Source organism: Heterocephalus glaber, unplaced genomic scaffold, assembly GCF_053883595.1.
Source record: "Heterocephalus glaber isolate CG9 unplaced genomic scaffold, H.glaber_assembly_v1.0 deba00001472, whole genome shotgun sequence".
Lineage (NCBI taxonomy): Eukaryota > Metazoa > Chordata > Mammalia > Rodentia > Bathyergidae > Heterocephalus > Heterocephalus glaber.
This window is the reverse complement of record NW_028258315.1, coordinates 70060607-70077119: the sequence shown is the minus strand read 5'-3', so window position 1 is coordinate 70077119 and position 16513 is coordinate 70060607. Positions and strand designations below refer to the sequence as shown.

Genomic DNA, 16513 nt, shown 5'->3' with positions numbered 1-16513 from the left:
CATCAGGCATGACAAGAAATTAAATGCAAAGGGGAAGAATCCAACAAAAAGAAAAAGTCATGACAAGGATAAGTCAATACGTATCAGTTATAACCGTCAATGTTAATGGTCTCGACTCACCAATCAAAAGAAATAGACTGGAAGATGGGTCAAGAAGCAAGATCCAACAATATGCTGCATACAAGAAACACACTTAATTCAAAAAGAAACTCATAGACTGAAAGTTAAAGGGTGCAAAATAATACTGTATGTCACAGCAACCCATAAAAAAGCAGGAGTAGCTATCCCCTTTGCAGATCAAGTGGATTTCAAACCCACGCTGATTAAGAGAGACAAAGAAGGACACTACATCCTTGTATAGAGAACAAACCAAGAGGAAGACATGACAATCATAAATATTTATGCACCAAACACTACTGCTCCCAACTATATAAAACAAATACTAACAGACATGAAAAATCATATAAGAACTAATACAATAGTTGTGGGGGACCTCAATACCCCACTGTCCCAAATAGACCAACTAGACAAAAAACAAGCAACAAAATACTAGAACTCAATCAAACTCTTGAACAAATGAACTTAACAGATGTTTACAGAGTGTCCCACTCAAAAAAATCAGAATATGCATTCTTTTCAGCTGCACACTGGTCATTCTCCAAAATAGATCACATAATCATTCATAGAACATATTTAGGTAAGTGCAAAGGAAATGAAGTTATCCCCTGTATATTATCAGACCATAGTGTGATGAAATTGGAGAGCAATAGCAAAAGAAACAACAAAAATTTCATAAACACAACAATGATTTATTTGGGGGACTTAAAACCAGCAGAACTAAAGTGCTATTCAAAAGAATCAAGAATATGGAAAAAGAAAAGCTCATAATAAAAATGTTCTAAAATTTAAAAAATAAATAAATATATATATATATACATATATATACACACACACACACACACACACACACACACACATACAGAGAGAGAGAGAGATTCTATCTCATCATAATCAGAAAAGCTAACATCAAGAACAAAAAATGGGATTTAGCTCAGTGGTGCCACTGCTTGCCTCACAAACGCAAGGTCCTGAATTTGATCCCCGGTACCAAAAAAAAAGAAACAAAAAACAATAAATGCTGCCAAGGATTCAAGGAAGAGGAACTATTTTATACTGCAGGTGAAATGTAAATTAGTACAGCCACTATGGAAATCATTATGGAGGTTCCTCAGAAAACCAAAAATAGAGCTACTATTTGATCCATCTATGCCACTCCTTGGTATATACCCAAAGGCATTAAAGTAAGCATACTATAGAGAAATCTGCATAATCGTGTTTATTCTTGCACAATATACAATAGCCAAGATAAGGAATCAGCCCATTAACAGATGAATGAATAAAGAAAATGTGTTATTCATATGCACAATGGAATATTATTTAGCCATAAAGAACAAAACTTTGCCATTTGAAGGAAAATGGATGGCTCTGGAGATCATCATGTTTAACAAAATAAGCCAGACTCAGAAAGATAAATTTTGCATGTTCTCCCTAATATGTGGAATCTAAAGATGACAAGATCTAGAAGGGATATTATTATTAGACAAGAAAGAAAGAAAGAAAGAAAGAAAGAAAGAAAGAAAGAAAGAAAGAAAGAGAGAGAGAGAGAAAGAAAGAAAGAAAGAAGAAGAGGAGGTATAAGGGTGGATAACAGAGGGTATGACTATGATAAAAATAATTATACACACTTACCTCCCACAAAAAAATACACAGGAGAAATTGTGGGGAGGGGGAGGTGAAGAGGTAGGGTAATAGGAGGGGGAATGATTACATTATATGCATGTACAAATCTGCCAAAATGAAATCCAGTAATCTGTATAACAAATGTGCACTAATAAAAACTGGGGGGCAGGTAGTCTAATCAATCACAGGCTCCAAATAAAGATTTCCAACTGAAGAAAATGATGCTCACTATACTGTCTCATGGCCCACCTCACCTAGTACCGAGAATTGAACCCAGGATACATGCTATCCAGGGCCTCTATTACCAAAGTATATCCCTTACTCTTTTAAAATTATATATATATATATACCTTTCCTCGGGTATTTTTTCTCAGCAATGAGAAAAGTGACCGTGTGTGTGTGTGTGTGTGTGTGTGTGTGTGTGTGTGTGTGTGTGTTGTTTGAGACAGAGTTTCACTATGTAACTCAGGATGGCCTTGAACTTACTATATAACCCAGGCTGCCCTCGAACTAATATTACATATATATATATATATATATATATATAATTTTAAAAGGGTAATAAGCTATATTTTAAGGCAAGGTCTCACTAAGTTGCCCAGGCTTGCCTTGAACTTGCAATCCTCCTCCCTCAGCTTCCCAGGTGATTGTGATTACAGACATGCACAACCATGCCCAGCATCATTATACAGTGCTTTCTGAGGCATGGAGAGTTTTACTGTTCTGTGCCTACAAACTATAACCCAAGTTTGTCTCCAACACATCACCCAATACCCTGCAACCATTCAACTAGCCTTGATCAACACACTGCATCTGCCAACATGTAACAATGATAAGATCCCTCTGTGAATTCAGTATCACTGAATTTACACACATCCATGTTCCATCAGACAGTTACTGTAAAGACTGGTTCTGGTCAGTGCACAGTAAAGTCAACTACATGCTAAGGTCTGAGTCCCATTTCCACTAAAGGCAATGTGTTCGCACACTACCTGCAAATTACATTCTTAATGATACTCCCTGGGCTCTCTGAACCAGAGACAGCCACAGAGAAGGTTGCTTATGCTCATTCTGACCAGATAACTGGGCAGAAGACCTACGAGGATAGGCAAGTCAGCTTGCTCTAACCTGATCTCAATGAAAGTTGAGCGTGGTACTAGTTGGAGCTATTGGAGGCAGAGCCTAGTGAGAGGGTCTTCCTGTCATGGAGGCTGTGCCATCAAAGGAACAGGCTTGACAGGTCAGAGTCAACAAGCCATGGGTTGAAACCTCTAAAACTGTGAGCCAAAATAAACCTTTCCTCTGCTTAATCTGATTATCTCAGGTATTTTGTTACATTAATGGAAAACTAGCACACAGATTCTTTTAAGAAGAGGCAAAAAAAAAAAAAAAAAAGCCACGTGTGGTGGCACATATCTGTAATCCCAGAACCTAGGGAGGTCAGGAGAGTTGCAGGTTCAAGCCCAGCCTGAGCAAGTTAGTGACTTAGCAAACCCAATGCCAAAATAAAAAATAAAAAAGAGCTGGGAATGTAATTCAGAGCAAAGGCCCTGAAGTTGTGATTCCCAGTAACAACAATGACCAAAAAAAGTTAAAAATGATATTGAGGCTGGGGAAGTGGTACATGATTTTAACCCAGGACTGAAGGAAGCTGAGGCAGGAAGATGGGGAGTTCAAGGACAGCCTGGGCAATTTTGGAGACCCTTTATCAAAGCAGAATAAATAAAAGAGGCTGGGAATGTAGCTGAGTGGTATATTACCCCTGGGTTTGATCCCCGGTACTGAAAAAAAATATTGCCAGTTTACTTTTCTGTGGTTCTAGGGATCAAACTCAGGGCTTTGTGATGCTAGGCAAGTGCTCTACCACTGAGATACAACCCTACCCACCCCATAACCCGTCTTAGATTTTTGAGACAGGGTCTCACTAAGTAGCCTAGGCTGACCTTGAACTCACAGTCCCTGTGCCTTAGCCTCCCTCACTGCTGGCATCATGCCTGACCTATTTGAAAGTTTTCTTTTATTCAGTGCTGAGGATCAAACCTAGGGTCTCACACATGCATCCGGCTCCTCCAAACAGTCATATATTAGTTTTATGCATTCTAAACTCTGGATATCACTTCCATAATATATAATGCTTCTGAGGATAGAAAATGAAAACAAATCAATTTATAAAGGTGACTAATCCTTTTAGCAAAACATGGATATCAATGTGAAAATCATAAGTAGAACCCCAGCAGATCAAATTCAACAGGACAGTAAAAGAACAAAGGATCTTGACCAAGTCAAGTCACATGCTAGCTTTGTGTCTGAAGAGCCAGGGATAGTTTGGCTGTTCCTCAATTAGAAAATTGACATTACTGTCCAACTCAGCATTCCATTACTAATTTTTTTTTTTTTGTACCAAGGATCGAACTCGGGTCCTTGTGGTTGCAAGCCAGGCAGCAGAACCGCTGAGCTAAATCCCTGGCCCATTGCTAATTTAATATACTCAAAGAATTGATAACAGGTGCCCAAAGGAAAAAAGGTACAAAAAACAAATGTTCATAGTACCACTATTTACAATAGCCAAAGGTGGAAACAACACAAATGCCCATCAACTGGTAACAGATAAACAAAATGTGGTATATTCACACCACTGAATATTATTGGCCCATAAAGAGGAATGAAGTACAAATACATGCCACAACATAAATGAACTTCAAAAACTTTATACTAAGTGAGAGAAGTAAGAAACAAAAAACCACATCTTACATTATTTTACTTATATGAAATATCCAGAGCAGACAAACCAGGTGTGGAAGTACACGCCTGTATTCCCAGAGTGAGGGAGTCTGAGGCAGGAAAATCTCAAATTCAATATCAGCTGGGCCACATAGGAAGGCCCCATCTCAAAAAACAAAACCAACAACAAAACCAGAGTGGGCAAATTCATAGAGTCAGAATGCAGATGAGTGGTTGCCAGTGAGTAACTGCTCAGTGGGTTTCCTTTTGGGGTAATGGAAACATCCTGAAAGTAGATAGTGCTGATGGTTGTATAACACTGTGGCTCTACTAAATGCCACTAATGGTAAATGCTATGTTTATTTTACTGCTATTTAAAAACTATTTAAGAGGGCTGGGGATTTAGTTCAGTGGTTCCACCCTCTGCCTCACAAGCTCAAGGTCCTGAGTTCGATCCTCAATACCAAAAAAAAAAAAAACTAAGAAAAAAAACAGGCAAGGTAATACATACCTATAATCCTAGCATTCTGGGAGGTGCAAGAGGATTGCAAATTTGAGCCCAGCCTGGATAATTTAATGATTTAGGAAGACACTTTCTCAAGAAAAATAAGTATAGGGGAGGGTTGTGGCTGGGATACAGTTCAGTGTGAAGGCCTTGTGTTCAAACCCCAGTACCACAAATGGAAAAGGAGAACCCAGAACCTACAGGCTGGAAGCTGTCAGATGAGCTCACTGCTCAGAGCTAGGCAGCCAGAATGTCTAAAAGAGGTCCAGGTGGTGCTTCTCTACATCTGCGCACAGGTTGGTGATGACATCTATTTTTTGACGTATGACAGACTTCATTTTGTCCCACAAACTTTTCTCAGCCCAAGTAGCTGGGGCCTTCCAGGCACTGCCTCAAGAAGGAATTACTCAGGAAAGTTTTGAGTTTTAAGAAAGGAGGTTCTCTTGGCAAAATTTAACTGATTTTGGGGGACACAGTCAGATTCACACTCCTAGCACCAGGGTTAGCTGTCCGGTTAGGTCCTATGTAGGGGGCTGCTCTGTTTTGAATATGATTTGTGCCCTCTGAAACTTGCATTAAAATTGGATCACCAGTGGGGCCTTTGAGAGGTGATGGGGTCTTGAGGGCTCTGCTCTCATAAATGGATTAATCCACTCATGGATCAGTGGATGCACAGGAACAGCTTTGTATAAACTCGAGCTCTCTCTGATAAGCTCACTGTCTCACCAAGTGGTGCCCTCCACTGTGCTATGATGCAGCAGAAAGGCTTTCTCCAGATGCCAGGGCCATGCTCTTGGATTTCTCAGCCTGCCCACTGTGAGCTAAATAAACCTATATTCTCCCCCCTGCCCCCAACACTAAGGATTGAACTTCATACTGAGCTACATACCCAACAGCTGCCCCTACTTTTAAATTTTTTATTTTGAGACAGTCTCTCTAAGTCACTAAATTGCCCAAGCTGGGCTTGAACTTGCTATCCTCTTGCCTTTGCCTCCCAGAGTACTGGGAATATAGGCATGTGCCAACATGCCTGGCTAATACAACCCTATTCTTTATAAATTATCTAGTCTGGACGATTCAGTTATAGCAACAGAAAATGGCCTAAGACAGGGCCCTGTGCCAGGGTAGAAAAGGAAGGGAGGGAGGGATGATCATGACAGGGATGTCAGAGTGGTTTGGGAATCCTGGGGTGAGAGGGGCCTGATAGTCATTTCCAGTGTGGAGCTCTTGGGGGTCTTGTAAATGCCTCTGTACATTGTCAACCTAAGTAGAAAAGCAATCAGGAAGAGGTTCTCCGGACAATACTGACGTTTATTCTGAAGTAGATTTGCAGTCGGAGCTGTAGAGCATTTGCAGTGAGAATACAGGTACCACAATGAACTCGGCATATTCACAGAGTTTGAGGCAAGGAGAAGTTTTTAAAAATAAAAATAAGAATTACATTGGATTTTGAAACAATAATCCTTGGTCATGGTGATTAATAATAAGACTGGCATCAGTTCAGAGTCGAACAGAGAGTTGCTGAGAAGATGTCTTTGTAGAAGTATTTTTGTGAGGTCAGGAGTATAAGCCAGTGTAGTAGAGCACCTCCCTAGCATATGTAAGGCCCGCGCTTAATTCCCAACATTGTGGGGGGCAAAGAGGAAAGTAGAGGAAAAAGAAGAAGGACAATAATGGCAACTTTTTGTTTGAGGTTGCAATGACCTCCGAGCAAGCTTACAGTTCTAGCAGTCTTTTGTGGTTGTTATTATCAGCCAGTCACGTGTAAGAACCTTTCCTTCGTGAGGTGGTGATTATTCACTGGTAACAAAAGGACTAAACCTTCACCAGCAAGATCTCTGGCATTAAAGCAATTCTGCCCAGCTGCACTGAGCAGTCATAAGATAATGGACTAATACAACCCCAAACAGCATGCAATAATCTTTCTCCCAGGGAGAAGGGGCCATCTGCGAGGCTGAAGTAAATGACCCTGGCAATTTGCAACACTGATGGACAACTTTAATTACAATGCAGGTGTTTCTAAAAAATGAACAAGGAACAGGGTGCCCTGGAAAATCCATTCCTGAGATAACGACATTTACTGAGATTTTTCACGTCTTCAATCCCTTACAAAACTCCAACTTCTGCCTCTAATAGTGCAGTCTTCTCTTGGACTCACTCCCCGCTCTCTTGTATCAAAAAACTCCTAAATTTTCTATATTTTTTGACTGTTGGTAACTTTTCTTACCAGCCTTCCACAAGCTACAACTCACACAGCAATAACCTGGCTTTATATACTTCTTTTTGGCAAGGCTAACACAAGTGACTCCTGTGTTGGTTATGTATGTGTATCTGCCTAGGTGTGCTACTGGGGGCTGAACCCTGTAACCAGGGCCTTGGCACTGAACTATATCACCAGCTCTTTTTTATTTTGAGATAGGGTCTTGCTAAGTTGCTAAATTGCCCAGATGAGGCCTGAACTTGCAATCCTCCCGAGACAGAAGAGAAGCAACTGACTCTCTCCTGTGCCAGCCAGAGGAAGGTGTGGGTTGGCAACATTAGGCACACCCCGCCTCCTTGCTAGTCCCACTAGATTCCCCAGGTTCACACCACCATTTTCCATGGAGATGAGACAGCCATCAAACAGCTTGTGTGCTTCCAGACAGCTGGGCTGTCCTGGATGCCCCTGCTTGGACCAATTACAGGGCTACACTTGGACCAAAGGGCTCAATTTGAATGAATGACTGGTCTACACCTAGACCAATTGCAGGCCTGCAGCTGCTTTAGAAGCAGCACTCTCTTCACACTTCTGGGGTTACTCTAAGAGGTCTCCCTCTAGCATACCAATCCCCCCTGTGCTGCCACATGGACCGTTAAAATAAGCCTCCCTCCAGTGGTCCTGTAAATCTGCTTGAGATTTCTTTCTTAAGTCATGTGGGCTTGGAAGGTCCTACTATATCTACCGAGTAGTGTGAACAGAGTAATCTCTTTAAAATAAAGAGTAATAAACATCAGGGTGAAAAGCCCTGAACATCTCTAGAAACCAGCAGCCAATAAAGATCAGTGACAGAGACCAGCACCTACCAGAGTCAGCAGGCGGCATCTAGCATCATCTGGCATTGTTCAGTGGCAATAGGACTGGTAGCAGAGCTGCACTTTGCTGATTCAAGATTTCCATCTGAATTGAGCAAAAGAATCCTTAACAGACTGGCAACACTCCCACAATGCTGAGATTATAGGTACATGGCCACTATGACCAACTGTGACTCCATTTTGATTCTAACAACTTGCACATTTCTTTCACAGCATTCAGCTGACCTAGCACAGAAGGTGAGCAGTAGGTGAGCAGAGAAGAACTGAACTGACTTCAGACTTCATGTGGTTCCCCTGCACCTCCAGAGAGGGGGTTGCAAGAGATCTTCCCTATATCCCTGACAAAGAGGAAGTTGTCCCTGAAGCTGAAGTAGAACAGGACCCCAAGAAACCCCAGAGTTAGGGACAACACAGCTGCAACTGCTTGAATCAATGACCTAGGACAAAGTGGGTCCAGGTTCATGTAAGCAGAAACCAGCTGGGACAGAAATTAGCCCAGAGCCAGTTCCCTCCTCAGGGCATATGTACTAAGCCACTCTGGCAATAATGGCCAAGACAAAAGAATAAGGGAAGACTGAGCTCAGGTTACCCAGAGTAGTAGAGATTACTCAGAATTGAGTAGATTAAGATCTCATGCCCTGATGAAATTTCTCAAAAGAAAAACAATGACTCATAAAACCCCCAAAGTTTTATTTCTTCTATATTTGTGGTCCAGATATGATACATGCACAAAGGCAGTAAAGATTTTTCCCATAGTGACTCGATCTACATTTCCAACCTCAGCTTTGTTTGCCACTCCCTCCCCAATTCCAGCCACCCACCCACAATTCCAGCTGCACCAACAGCAGACCTGCAGGGAATGCCCCTGTGCTGCACGCTTTCCCTTGGTTACAGCAAGCCTGTGACAGGTTTTCAAGTGGCCACATGTTTCCCATAAAGAAGTGTGAGTCTTTGTTCCTTCCTCTTGGATCTGAGCTAACTGTTAAGGTGTAGATCTACAAGGTTTCCCCCCACCCCAGCCTTATATGTGTGGAAGATAATTGGCTTATGGGAGCCCTATACTCTTATGTGGATTCATCCATTGATGAGTTGAGTAGCTGCCTTGAGGGGAGGTGATTGAGGACAAAAGAATCAAGATATATTATTTACAAGTACAAATTTCCCATGATGAATGTGATCATTGTGTACATCTAAAGTGTTCCAATAATATTAATTTTTTTTAAAAGAGGTGGGGCCTTGTTGGAGGCAAGTCACTGGGAGTGTGACTTGGAAGGGCATATTCTTGTGTCTAGCTCTTCCCTTCTCTTTCTGCCTCATGGCTACTGTGGTCTGGAACTGAGCCAAAATAAACTTCTCCTCCTTTAAATTGTGGGTGGGCAAGATATTAAACTTGGTGCCTCTCTTGTAACCAATAAGACGTGGTAGAAGTGACACCACCAAGCTTCTGAAACTATGGAAAATCCCATGCAGCTTCAGCCTGGTTCTCAGAAAACACTTTTGGAGCTCTGAGCCATCTAGCCAAGAATCTGACCACCCTGAGGTCACCGTGCAGTGGGGGAAGTGGGGACCACGGGTAGGAATTCCTGCCAACAACCCCTGGCTGAAGTCACCTGCACAGCCCGCGTCTGTCTACCAGAAGGTGGGTGAGTGCACAATTGTGCACCAGCTCCCAGCTGTGGGGATCACAGTGGAGCTATGGAACCTATGGGGGACCCAGCTATTGAAGAGCTAATACAAGTTATCCCTATTGCACCCTTCCTGAATTCTTTGCCCCTAAACTCTGGAACAGAATAAAATAATTGTTTTCTGTTACTGAGTTTTGGACAATTTATTTTGCAGCAGTTGTACAGGCTGAGGCAGGATGATCACAAGTTCAAGTCCAAGCTGGGCAACTTAGTGTCTGAGAGAGACCCTGTCTCAAAAGAAAAAATAAAAAAGGGCTGTGGATGTAGCTCAGAGTGAGGTGCTGGGTTCAATCCCCAGTACTGAAAACAAACAAAAAGAAACAGAAAAAACATTATTTGCTCAAAGTATCTTATTTCTCAATTTTATTTGAAATCGTAATTCAGTGAAATCTCTAAACTTCTATAGGGAATGGAATCTGATTTTACAGGATAAACCAGGCCTCCCTCAAAATGAATGCTGTATTCTAAATGGATGCATATTGAGGCCATACACTTAAGTGAAATAAATAAGACACATGTGTAAATACCGAATGGTCTCTAGTGTGAGAAACTGAGAGTGTAAATAAGAACTAAAAGGATTAATAACTAATAATTGATACTTTGAAATAGGAAAAGGTCCAAAGAGTAGGGGTGGTGGGAGGGGAAGGGGAAAGGGAAGAATGGAAAGGAAAAATTATGAGAACAGAAAAAAATGGAAATGAAGTATGTAAATAGGGAAGGGTGGAGGGGTGAAGGGCACACAGGTAATGGGGAAAAAATGAGAACCAAGATACATCATGTACAGGTACAAGCACCCAAAGATAAATGTAAATGTATTGTATACCTAAAATGTACCAATAAAAGAATTTAAGAAAAAAAAATGAATGCTGTATTTTGAAAGGTTCCAGAATAACCCAATTGTGTCTTTCTTTTAAAATTAATCTGCAGATCCTGATGTCGTAGCTCATGCCTGTAACCTCACAGGAGTCTGAGGCAAAAGGATCATGAGTTTGAGGCTAGCCTGGACTACACAGTAAGACCCTGTCTCCAAAAAAACAAAAATAAAGTAATACATAAATTTATTTTGCAACACATGATAACCTACAGTATTTTATTTTGCTTACCCCACCTTTTGTTCGTTGGAAATTTTCTAAATAGCAGAGGCCTTGCCTGAGGATGCTATCCTGGGCAGGGCCCTGAGTGGGTATGAATGAGAAGCAGACCTGAAGGATCACAGACTGGTTCTCTAAAGATGCGCTTTCAAGAAGTGTTCTAAGTGTCTTTGCATGGAGCTTCAGCAGGGGCCTCATACATGCAAGAAAGCACTTGGTAGACACCAGGAGCCAAATTATGCCAAAGTCGGTTGTGCAAATGAGTTTCAACAGCACCTATTAAAAGTGATCATGATAAAAGTAAACTAACAATTGAGTTCATGCTAACAGATTGGGAAAGAGCTGGGGAGAGTGTAAAAGGTGAAGCTTTGGGTACACAGTGAAAGCCACCAGGAAACAGAAACAAGGTCAATAGCAGAATGAATGACTGAAGCTTTGCTTTTCACCAGGTGTGTCAACCTGATGGCCCTTTACCTGCAGTGCAGTCCACCGACAAGCACCTCTCAAGCAGGCTTCTTAACTTGCAAATGGCCCAAGATTTCCCATCAAAGCTGACTTCCAGTAACCTCAAAATGAGGCTTATCTTCCTCCTCTTCTCACCCCATGGAGCTCACTCAGCACCACCGAACAGAAAGCCAGGAAGGTGTGTGTTGGGTATGTAGCAGGTATGAGCCAATAAAGTCTAAGAGTAAATATATGATTGCTCAACACTGTATAAAACCAGAATCTGGGCTTTACTGTTTGGTTTTGAACCTATTTTCTGTGCATTATTATTTCTTACTTACCTTACACAGTATTTTTGCATTGCAAAATATATATCCTTCATATATAAAAGTAATGCTTACTTAAAAAAAAATTCACACCAGGCTGGGGATTTAGCTCAGTGGTTCCATTGCCTGCCTCAAAAGTGCAAGGTCCCGAGTTCAATCCCCAGTACCAAAAAAAAAAATAAATTCACACTGGCACCAAATGTGTCTTGGGTGCTCCCAATCTATTCCTGTGTTTATTCCTCTTCTGTAGTGGCTTTAGTTCTCCAACTGTTAAACTCCAAGTTCTCTCTACACACTGAGCTACATCCCCAGCCCCCTCTCTCTTTTCTTTCTCTTTGCCCCTTTCTTTCTGTCTTTATTTTGGATTTTTTTCTTTCTTTTGTTTTTTGAGAGAAGGTCTTGTTAAGTCCCTAAATTGCCCAGAGTGAGTTTGAACTTCCTACCCTCCTGCCTGTAATCCCCGTAACTGGGAAGCTGAGGCAGGCAGATAGTGTATTTGAGGTCTGCCTGGGCAACTAAGAGTTCAAGGGCTGCCAAGTAAGATTCTGTGTCAAAAAGAAAGAGAAAAGGAAAAAGAAATGAGTGGGACATTGTGGCCCACAGATAATGAGTGGCCCTAGCACTCTGGTAGGCTGAGGCAAGAGGACTGTAAATTCAAACCCAGCCTGGGAAATTTAGTGAGACTGTGTCTCAAAATAAAGGGCTGGGAATGTCACTCAATATGAAGGCCCTGGGTTCAATCTCCAGTATCACTAAAGCAACAAAAAACAAACAAAAGACAGAGATGAGGCCAGATGTAATGGCTCACACCTGTAATCCCAGCACGTAGGAGGCTGAGGCAGGATGACCATAAGTTCAAACCCAACCTGGAAAGAGCCTGTCAAAAAACTGGAAAAAAAAAAAAAAAAGAAAGAAAGAAACAAAGAAAGGTAAGGAAAACACATTATAAAAAACACTGATCCAATTCAAGTGGCTACTGAATTTAAGGTGGGACATGTGACCAAATGTCAAGGAAATGACTTGAAATAGCCCATGAATGCATTAACATAGTCAATAATGAGACTGCACTGAGTTACTGGGAGGGCCATTACTTACATTATTCACAGCTTTCACACTAAGCTACATCAGTAGGATTTTAAAAATTGTTTTATTTTGAGACAAAGTCAATAAGTCAATAAGCTGTCTAGGCTGGGCTCGAACTTTCAATCCTCCTGCCTCACCCTCCCAGAGTGCTGGGATTATAGGCATGTACAACCACACTTGCCTTTAAGAGTTGAGTTTCAAGGAAAAGACCTCTAACAACTCAATAGAAAAATGAGCAAACTCAACAAACAGGAAGTTTTCAGGAAAGGGGATACAAAAGGCAGCATTGTGAGACCGTAAGGGAGCCAGCCACGAAGATGAAGCCAGCATCCTGTGGAGAGAAGAGGAGAAAGGGGAGAGAAAATGGCCTCCATGAAGTCACTGGGCTGTGACATTAATCAGTGCCAGGACTGCTAACTTCCGGACTTTTCACCAAGTGACACAATAAAAGTCCTTATCTAAACAGCTTCTAAAGGGAGGGAGGGGATTGGGGAAAAAAGAAGAATCAAGATGTGTTATATACAGGTATAAATTCCCTGTGATGAATGTGATCACTATGTATATCTAAATTGTACCAATAAAATTAATTTAACTAAAAAAAACATCTTCTAGTTGGTATTTTACTTGCAGCTAAAAATTGTCTGATATACAGTCCTGGTAAGATTTTGAAGTTAGGAAGGATTTATTGTAAGACTGTGACAGCAAATGCTAGGACACAGCCTAAATAACATCCAGAGAAGATTGGTGAAATGAATCATAATCTGTCCGTACAATGGAATGACAGTCATTTAAAAGGATGAGGCAACTCAAAAAAGTTACATTTTGTCTGCGTGTGTGTGTGTAGGTGTATACAAGAGATTGAACCCAGGGTGAGTTACTGCTGAGCTATATCTCAGCTTTTTAAATTTTATTTCACTTCAGGGTCTAAGTTGCCTAGGCTGGCCTTAAACTTTCAATCCTCCTGCCTCAGCCTCTCAAGTAGCTGGGATGACAGGCATGCACCACAGCACTCGGTGAATTTATGTAAATTTTTAAAACAGGCAAAACTAATCTAGGGTTCTAGAAGCCAGCATAGTGGGGGTAATGACCAGAGAGTGCGCTGGTGGCTTTTGGTAACTCTAAGCGCGCTCTGTAATCTGGGTGCTTGTCACACACATGTAAACTTATCTTTGTGAAAAGTCAATGAGCTATGTACACTTTTATGTGGTTTCAGCTGATAAAAGTTATCCAAAAAGGCTTTATATATATTGATAATAAATTAAATTCAAAATATGTGCATCCAACAAATCATTTTTAAAATCTTTTGTTTATTGGTTTGTTTTTTGCAAAAGGTTCTCACTATGTAGTCCAGGCTGGCCTTGAACTCACTCTGTAGGCCAGATTGGCCTCAAACTCATGATTCTCCTGCCTTAGCCTCAGTGCTAGGGCTTAGACCTAGGACCTTGTTCATACTAGGTAACTTCTCTACCCCAGGCCCTGAAATTAATTTTTCAAAAAAACTAAATGAATGAATGGCTGCTGGCCAAATTACTTTACAGGCAAGATCTGCCCTGTACCAGTTTGTGTGCCACTGTCCAACCTTCTGCACATGTACAGGTTAATTCAAGGAGCCACTGAGACAAAAAGCACCTGATTCTCCCCTTTTCTCTGCTGGCCAGAGGGGAAGAGGCATGGTTTGGGGTGAGTCTGTTACAACCCCCGCCCCCCCCCAACGGACTGGGACAACCTGCCTTGGTTTCTTCTCTGGAGCAGCGACTCTTCTCTAGGCTGGAAGGTTCGCATATGGTTTGTTTTGTTGTGTTGTGTTGTGTTTCTTTTTGCACTGAGCAACATCCCCAGCCTTTAAATATTTTTTTATGTTTTGTTTTGGGACAAGGTCTCACTAAATTGCCCAGGCTGGGATCCAACTTGGAATCCTCCTTCCTCACCTTCCCAGAGTTCTGGGATTATAGACTTGTGCCACCAGGCCCAGCTTTCAGTAGCCTTAGTAAATCACTTTCTTACTTAGTCTGTTTTCCAATTGTGAAACGAAAGGTTTAATGTAGACTAAGGTTACTGTTAATTGGTTCAAGAATCTTCCTAAGTGCTATTGTTTGATGACAATCCTTTGCTCGAAAGACAAAAGGAAAGAACAGTTTGGAAGAATTAAATTCTTTAATGTTAGTGATCTCTAAGCATTGAACAATCCTCACCTTGGGTAAATAGTTTCTTATAAAGCTCTCTAATCCAAGTTATGTTTTTATGTGATACAAATTTTCCTATAAGATTTCAGTTAGGTTTTTGATCACAATAGCTGATGTTTATCTGACGTAAGCTGTCTTCAGGCTTTAGAGAGCACTTTCATGCTGTAGAAAACCGCCTATGGCCACAGCCCAAGGGACAGCGAGCAAGGTCTAGGAATGTGGGCTTCTTGTGCCAATCTGGTTGTAGTGCTGATGGGGCCAACAGCCTTGCAGATGTCTTATGGACTTCCAGACAGACTACAGCATCTGCCAATTCTCAAATCCTTAATCTCCTGCTTCTATTCCCTAGTATGTTTTGGTAAATATTTGAAATTTTTAAATAAAGGCCATCAATTCTATTTTTACAAGCTGTTGCAGAGGCATCCAAGATAATCAATCCTTTCAAACAGAAAAGATTTTCCTTAGCATTTTTTACCTTGAATATATTTGTTTTTTCTGGTACCGGGGATCAAACTCAGGTCCTTACGCTTGCGCAGCAGGCGGTGAAACCACTGAGCTAAATCCCTGGCCCATACCTTGAATATATTGTCAGAGTAGAAATCCTGAATTAGTCATGTATCTTGCTAAGCCAATTCACAGCAGTTTACATACTAAAAATATTTATGTATTCCTTGGTCTCAAAGAGCATGAGAGCAGTCTTTCAAAACCATGCAGTGGGATGTAATAAAACTCAAACTGCATCCCCATGTCATCGCTAGGTTCAGCTCTCTCTTGGTTGCTGGATCAACTGGGGCACATTTTGAGAGCAGAATAACAGAACGCTGCATTCCCTCTGGATGATGCTAAGAAGATACTGACCTACTTCTCAGGGAAGAAGTGGCTGCTGGCTATTTTTGGCCCCGGGAGCAAGTGACCATTTTTCATTAATCCTGTGGTGGGTCAGTGGGTATTGTAGTCAGGGTTTGCAAGGGAACAGATTTAATACAGGACACATCATTTATAGGATTGCTTTATAAATTCACACAAAAAGCCAAATGCAGAGGAGTGCAAGAGATCTGTCCACATGCTAGAGACCTGAAGAATCCAACCAAGGACCTGGATCCCACAGCAATGTTTCCGCACAAGTCTAGCTGAAGGCCTAGAGCCCAAGGCAATGTCCTCCACGAGTCTAGCCAGAGGCCTAGAGCCCACACCAATGTCTCATGTAAGTCATTGTGGAAGATCTGCACCAGGAGGGGCCAAAGGCCAGCAGTGGAAGCTAGAAAGTCTGCACCAGCAGGACGAAGGATCTGTCCCACCAGGCTGAGGGATCTACACTGGAGCCAGGAAGTGACACTCAAGGTGAAGAGGAGATCTCACCTGACAAGAACAGCAGCCATCCTCAGTGATATCAAGGACCTGAGCTCCTCTAATGATGAGAATAGCTGTGTTTGTATCAGGAAAACCAGCCATGGCAAGCTTCTCCAGGAAAATCAACAGCATGCAATCTTCCCCTCCTGTTCTCCTTTTATGCTATTGGCAACATTTCTCAGGTGGGTCTTCCACGCCCAGAACCACATTGACTCAGTTCAGCTGGGCATTTCAAGTTGATCATTAGTTAATCCACCACAGTGGGGGACCAGGAAGTGAGTGGTATAGAGCCCAGAACTGAAGACCAGAAAGG

At 41.7% G+C, this 16513-nt stretch overlaps 1 long non-coding RNA gene across 1 annotated transcript; it reads left to right on the top strand.

Annotated features, from left to right (window-relative positions):
- The first annotated feature begins 9443 nt into the window (after positions 1 to 9443).
- LOC147826399 (uncharacterized) lies at positions 9444 to 13418 on the top strand. The gene is made up of 3 exons (XR_015439258.1): positions 9444 to 9677; positions 10651 to 10735; positions 11264 to 13418. It is a non-coding gene; the product is annotated as an uncharacterized LOC147826399 (long non-coding RNA).
- Positions 13419 to 16513: the final 3095 nt, after the last annotated feature.